We start from the raw sequence: 6,696 nt of genomic DNA, 5'->3' as shown, positions 1-6,696 counted from the left end.
ATATATATATATACATATATATATACATATATATACATATATATATATACATACACACACATATAATATGTGTAGGCATACATACACAAATGTCCCCTGCCAAGTTTGTTTCCTCATAACTATCAGAAAAATGGATATCTTTTAATGGGATTTGCTATAAATACAGGTCAGATAATGTAGATTCCAATTATATTGGAATTTGTAGTGCAAAATTTTTTCCAGTGGTGAGAAGAAAACTTACATGAGTCAGCTTTGTTAGCTCATAACTGTCAGAAAAATGGGTCAAATTTTCTACAAATACCTTTTAGATAGAGTAGATTAGAATTATATCAGAATTTGATATGAAAAACAAAAATGATGAGCACAAGCACGTACATACTGCCACGAATGTTTTTAAAATTTCTAGTTTCAGGGTTCAGTCCCACTACATGACACCTTGGGCAAATGTCTTCTACTTTAGCCTCAGGCTGATGTAAGCCTTGTGAGTGGATTTGGTTGATGGAAACTGAAAGAAGCCTGTCGTATAAAAATATATGTGTGTGTGTGTGGTGTAGTGTGTGTGTGTGTGTGTGCGTGCGTGTGTGTTTGTACACCTTTGTGTCTGTGTTTGACCCCCACCACCACTTGATAACCAGTGTTAATGCATTTACATTGTCATAACTTAGCAGTTTGATTAAAGAGACTGATAGAATAAATACCAGGCTTTAAAAAAATACTAAGTTCAATTTATTTGACTAAAAGTTCTTCAAGGCGGTGCCCCAGTATGATTGCAATCTAATGACTGAAATAAGTATAAAAGATAAAAAAAAAAAATACATGTGATGCGTATCAATATGCATGTGTGCATGGCCACCAAATTTTTCTCATATTAAATTATGATATAATCGTAATCTACACACTTTGAAAAATAGGTTGGTGGTGGGTACATTTGTGAAAGTATGCCTACATATATATATATATATATGCATACCTATACAAGGCCACCTCTAAGCAACATCTAAACAACCATGGGTCCTCTTTTAAAATCTCTGAGAGGCGAATTGTTGTTCCAAGAGTGAAGTGTTTAGCTGGTACCCTCATGAGAGGAAATTTGCATTGGAAATATTCAATGTCTAACTAGTGAATGGACATTGTGCATATACTGAGCGTTTCTGGACACAACTAGGACTGGTCGCAGGGAGATAACTCAGTAAAATTTCGTTTCAGTTTTTTTTTCCTGCAATCCTGACTGACCAAGACTGTTTTCTTATCTCCAGTAGTAAAGAGGCTATGTGCATCCAGCCTGCAGGTCTAACGGTTACCTATATTGCTAAGAGCATTATAGGTACAAAACCAATGGTAACTTCTTGACAAGCCATAACTAACAATTATATTAATTACGTATATATATCATCATTTAACATCAGAGAGTGTGGTCACATGCATCCATCTGTAAAAACCATGCCAAAACAGACAGTCAGAGCCTGGTGCAGCCCTAGCAGCTGGCCAGCTCCTGTCAAACCATCCAACCATGCGCGCGATCGTGATCGACTGCGTGGTACATGGAATCAATGTGATGATGGGGAGGATGCCATTGTCCGTTTGGGAGGTGTAATGGTCAATGAAGCCAGTGTAACGTTTGGTGATATGGGGGTGCTATGCACCTTGAGTCCGTGACAGGAGAGTGGTGAGAGATGTGAAGAAAAATATGCTGCACACACCATTACAGACAAGGATTACCGGGCTGTGTTGAACAGCCGGCAGTGGACAGTGGAATGGTACTGGAAGGGAGATCCCCCAACATTGAAAAATGCAGTAGACTGCTATCATCATACACTGAAAGGGGAAGCGGGTTCAAGAGAGAGGTGGAATGGTGGATCAAGGAAGGCATTCTGATCCCTTGGAAGGAGGAAGTGGAGAGTGGAGTGCTACCACTGAAGCATAAAGTCAGGCCAGTATTAAATTTCCGAGAGCTGAACAACCATGTAGTGTGCCATATGGACAGTGGAGCCATGGACATTTGCAGCGAAACCTTGAGAGAATTGAGGTAGATGAGAGGGGCCTCCACAATCGTCGATTTGAAGTCGGCATACCTGCAGCTGCATGTGGCTGAGAGACTGTGGAAATATCAGCTAGTAAGGTATAAGGGTCGATCATACTGCCTGACCAGGTTGGGATTTGGGCTAAATTCAGCACCGAAGATTATGGCAATGATCTTCAAAACCATCCTGGGAAAGGTGAGCTGAAGGAGTGAGGTGGAGTGACAACGTGAGCGAGAAGACAACTGCCATGATGCAAGAAGTCTTGGAGAGAGTGATTGTGGAGGACCCAGTAAGAGGAAACTGGTATGTGCCCAAATTGAAGGATGGGATCATGTGGTGTGATGCCAGCAACATAGCAACGGGAGTTATCCTGGAAATTGGAGGTGTCGTGGTAGAGGATGTGGCCTGGCTCAGGAAGAAGGACTGCAACCACATCAACTGGTGGAGCTGGATCCCGTGTTGAAGGGGCTGAACCTGGCCCTGAGGTGGGAGCTGCGTATCATTGAGATCCAGACTGATTCGGGCACTGTACTTGGATGGGTGGGATCAGTGGTCACCGGCGAGTGGAGGGTGCAAACCAAAGGGGGCGCAGAGATGCTGATAAGACGGCATTTGGGAATTCTGGATAAGCTAGCTGCCAAGTTTGACCTGAGACTGAGTGTGGTTTTTGTGGCGTCTGATAGGAATAGAGTGGATGTCCTGACCAGAGTAAAGAAAGCCTGGTTGCAGGTGCTGGAGGATCTGGAGCAAGAGTGACTGCAGTGTGTCGACTGAGTGACTCAGAGCTGAGGAGACTGCATACCATGCATCACATGGGGGTGGACAAGACACTGTTCCTAGCCAGGAAAGTTGACTCTGATGTGACCAGGCAGAGTGTGCAGAGAGTAGTTGGGATCTGCAACAGGTACCAGTCCATTGACCTCGCACCATGTATGTATGAGGCACGAAGCATTCCAGTGGAATACAACTGGAAATGACTGGCAGTGGATGTGATGCACTACCGGCAGGGGATATGGTCGACTGCAGACCAGGGCAGTTGGCCATATGGAGGGAGATGAAGATGGGGACCGCAAAGGAAATCACAAGAATACTCAATGAAATATTCCTAGAATGAGGTCCCGTGGATGAGCTGCTTGTGGACAATAGCACTGCATTTTGCTCGGAGGTGCTGAGGGAAATGCTTGACAAGTGGCATGTTAGCTGTTTCTTCAGGGTGGCATACTGGCCAAGTGGCAATGGGGTTGTGGAGAGGCATCATCGCACCATCAAGACTATAGCAGAGAGGGACCACATCTCACCAGTCAAGGCCGTTTTTTGGTATATGTGGCCCAGGTTGGGACAGCATGAGGAGTCAGTGTCACACAGGGCAATATTCAAGTATGAGTGGAGACATTCATGTACTACATCGCCACAACCCGCAGAAGAGAAAGAGCATGCCTTTGTGCAGGTCGGGAAAGAAGTATGGGTTAAACCCCCAACTGTACAGTGCACACCACAATGGGGAAAAGGGACAATAACCTCTGTAAATCTGTAGATGGCATGCCACGTCATGCTTTGGATGTGTGCAGGATCATCACTAAGACGGAGGATGGAGCCAACAGTAATGGACGAGAGGACGAAGCTGGTAGCAACATACCAGGAACCGATGCCAGTCGCAGAGGGAGCGGTGCCCTCCTCACTGGTTGGCTGATTACGAGACAAATTAAGGCATGTGGTCAGGGTTGAGGAGAGGGTATGAGTAGGTTGGTTGAATGGTCTTCAGATCAGGGGGAGGTGTGTGGTGTTAGGAGTCAGGCTGTGTTGTAGGGAAGGACCAGAAGTGAGGGAGTACGCATGTCCTGTCAGAAGTGGGGCCTATAGGTCCTACCGGAAGGGCCACAACAAGCATGCGGGGTTGCTGAGGCATGAACAGTCATCTGGTAGTGGACAGTGTACGAGAGCAGTCGCATCAGACGGTGTGGCAGCAGACAGAGCACATGCACGTTGTGAGTGACCCTTCCAGATTGACAGGTAAGCCAACTGCAATTCTCACTTTGCTTCCGTCTTTTTCTTCCTGAAAGAACAAATATCCTGAAATCAAAACAGTGATGTAGAAATCAGACGTCCAGTGGCTTCGAAGCTTATCAATCAAACCAACATTGTAATAAAGGAATCTAAAGATAATTAGTAAATGGAAGTAGAAGAGAAAGTAAATGATAAAGAATATTTACAAAGATATCTGTGAAACAGTAGTCCAATGAAAACTGTAATTAACAATTTTTAATGTCTATAGTAAATCTTTACACAATACTTTAAATTAATTGGTTAGAAAAATATCTTTCAAAGTAACTTATGATAAAATATTTTTGTGGATCCTAAATGTCTGATGCTCAAAATAATAAAATCCAAAGACTATCTTTGAAAAAGATAGGACAGAGACTTTTTTTCCCTTTTGGTGTAGTTTTAGAATAATTGTCTTTTGGAATCCCATACATTGTGAGATGCAAGAGGGATTTTTTGTCTTAGCATTCCTGTGTTTTACATAGTGGAAATATGATTCTGACATTTTTTAATCCCCCAAAATTGTAATTTTTTTTTTTTTTTTTTTTTTTTTTTTTTTTTTTTTTTTTCATTTTGCTTCCCCTACCACTTTCCAAAGAAGTATAAGACTTCAAAGGACGGCTATTAGTTATTACAAATCTTCTCCATAAAACTATATAACTATATTATAACAAAGTTAAAGGTGAAATAGGTGAATACATGGTCCAAAATTCCGCCAATTTATGATTGAAGACAAATCATTCGTGAGTAAAAAACATTCTGAAATATTAAGAATTCATGTCAATACACAGAAATCGTGACGAGCGGTTGGGTATTGTTGTGACTCCAATGAGATTATTCAGTAACCTATTATCAAAGACGATCCAACTGTAACAACACCGTCATATAGTAAATACGTTTTATAAGACTTTTGAAAGGATCTGGTTGTTATTTCTTGGCGGCAGAACTACCTCATAGATGTCTTACAATTCTGGAGTATAATAATAGTTTCAAAGTTTGGCACAGAGCCACTAAATTTTGAGGGGAGGTGAAAATCGATTACATCGACTCCATTATTTGACTGATACTTATTTGATCGATTCCCCCAGAGTATGAAAGGCAAAGACGACCTTGGCAGAATTTGAACTCAGAACATAGTGGCAGACGAAATACTACTAAGTACTTGGTCCAGTGTGGTAATCATTCTGCCACCTCGCCGCCTTCCTCTAAAGTATAATAACTAGCTGGATCCATAGATATTCCGCGAAGTAAGTAATCTCTACAACATTCATATATTTTATGTTCAAAAAATAATTTTCGCGCTACGAAATAGATCACACTGAAAGCATTTCACCGCAGAGCAACATATGAAATGCAACAATATTTCCGGTGTGTGTATTACTTTAAAATAAAATCTTGTAAACGTTTTTAGCTGAAAAATCGTTTACGATGAAGTTTTTACTATAGCCAGATCAATTTCTGTTCAATCATCATCCCTGTCATTAACGACTATTTACGATCGGATTGGATCAAATGAAAAGAAACGATTGACTTGGTTTATTAAATACGACTGCAATAATTTCGTATTTAATATATACGATTTTCTTATATAAACAAATACATACATTCACTTAAACATACTCCTTATATAATTGTGAAATAAATATGAATATATGGTATAGATATGCTCTACTAAATATAAAAAACAGTACAGATACACTAAAACCAGAAATTGTGGTATATCATAATTTTTTTATAATCATCAAAGCGAAGGTAGCAATACAAACATTAGCTAGAGAAACATGAACAAATTAACGATTCATAAATGCAGTAATTTACAGAAGAAAATTTTCATTTAATGTTCATTAAATAGTTCTCTATATATTTTGGATTGATAGGTCTTTACCACCGTGGCAAACGGGCAGAGCATGATATTGTTAGATGTTTAAGAAAATGGGAAATAAAAACAAGTTAGGCTAAAAGCTCGTCTGCATGAATGAAAAAGCATGTAACTATAACAATGTTCTTTTACACACCTACAGAATTCCTTCTTCCGACATGGAATTAGTTGAATGGTAACATATCCTCTGGTAATCAGATCAAATCTATACAATTTGGAGCGTCTATACTCTCATATGTGCATTACTTAATAATTATCTGTTATACCACCCACCGACAGCGCACCAACAAACACTCTCTCTCTCCTCCCCCTCTCTCTCTCGCTTTACGGCTGACTAATATTTTCTTATTTCATTGGAGAGTTCTTTACGCACACCCACAGCGACCGTCCTTTTCTTCAAGTTGCGTATATGTATCTAGGTTTGAGTGGAGGCGCAATGGCCCAGTGGTTAGGGCAGCGGACTCGCGGTCATAGGATCGCGGTTTTGATTCCCAGCCCGGGCGTTGTGAGCGAAAACACCTAAAGCTCCACGAGGCTCCGACAGCGGATGGTGGCGAACCCTGCTGTACTCTTTCTGTTGTAGGTCAGCCGTGTCACGCTGAATACCCCTGAGAACTACGTTGAGGGTACACGTGTCTGTGGAGTGCTCAGCCACTTGCACGTTAATTTCACTAGCAGGCTGTTCCGTTGATCGCATCAACTGGAACCCTCGACGTCGTAAGCGACGGAGTGCCAACAACAACAAATCTAGGTTTG

At 41.3% G+C, this 6,696-nt stretch overlaps 1 protein-coding gene across 3 annotated transcripts in view; it reads right to left on the bottom strand.

Moving 5' to 3' along the window:
* LOC106870013 (palmitoyltransferase ZDHHC23) overlaps window positions 1–6,531 on the bottom strand; it is a 32,884-nt gene extending 26,353 nt beyond the window's left edge. The window contains exon 1 of one of the 3 annotated variants that reach the window (XM_014915978.2): window positions 6,077–6,531. The gene's annotated coding sequence lies outside the window, so the exon portion shown is untranslated. The remainder of the gene's footprint in view (window positions 1–6,076) is intronic. The other 2 variants (XM_014915975.2, XM_014915977.2) reach the window with 2 other exon arrangements.
* Between the last annotated feature and the right edge of the window lie 165 nt (window positions 6,532–6,696).

Source organism: Octopus bimaculoides, chromosome 5 (genome assembly GCF_001194135.2).
Source record: "Octopus bimaculoides isolate UCB-OBI-ISO-001 chromosome 5, ASM119413v2, whole genome shotgun sequence".
In the NCBI taxonomy this organism is placed as follows: domain Eukaryota; kingdom Metazoa; phylum Mollusca; class Cephalopoda; order Octopoda; family Octopodidae; genus Octopus; species Octopus bimaculoides.
The sequence above is the reverse complement of the archived record's forward strand: the minus strand, read 5'-3'. Positions and strand labels throughout refer to the sequence as shown.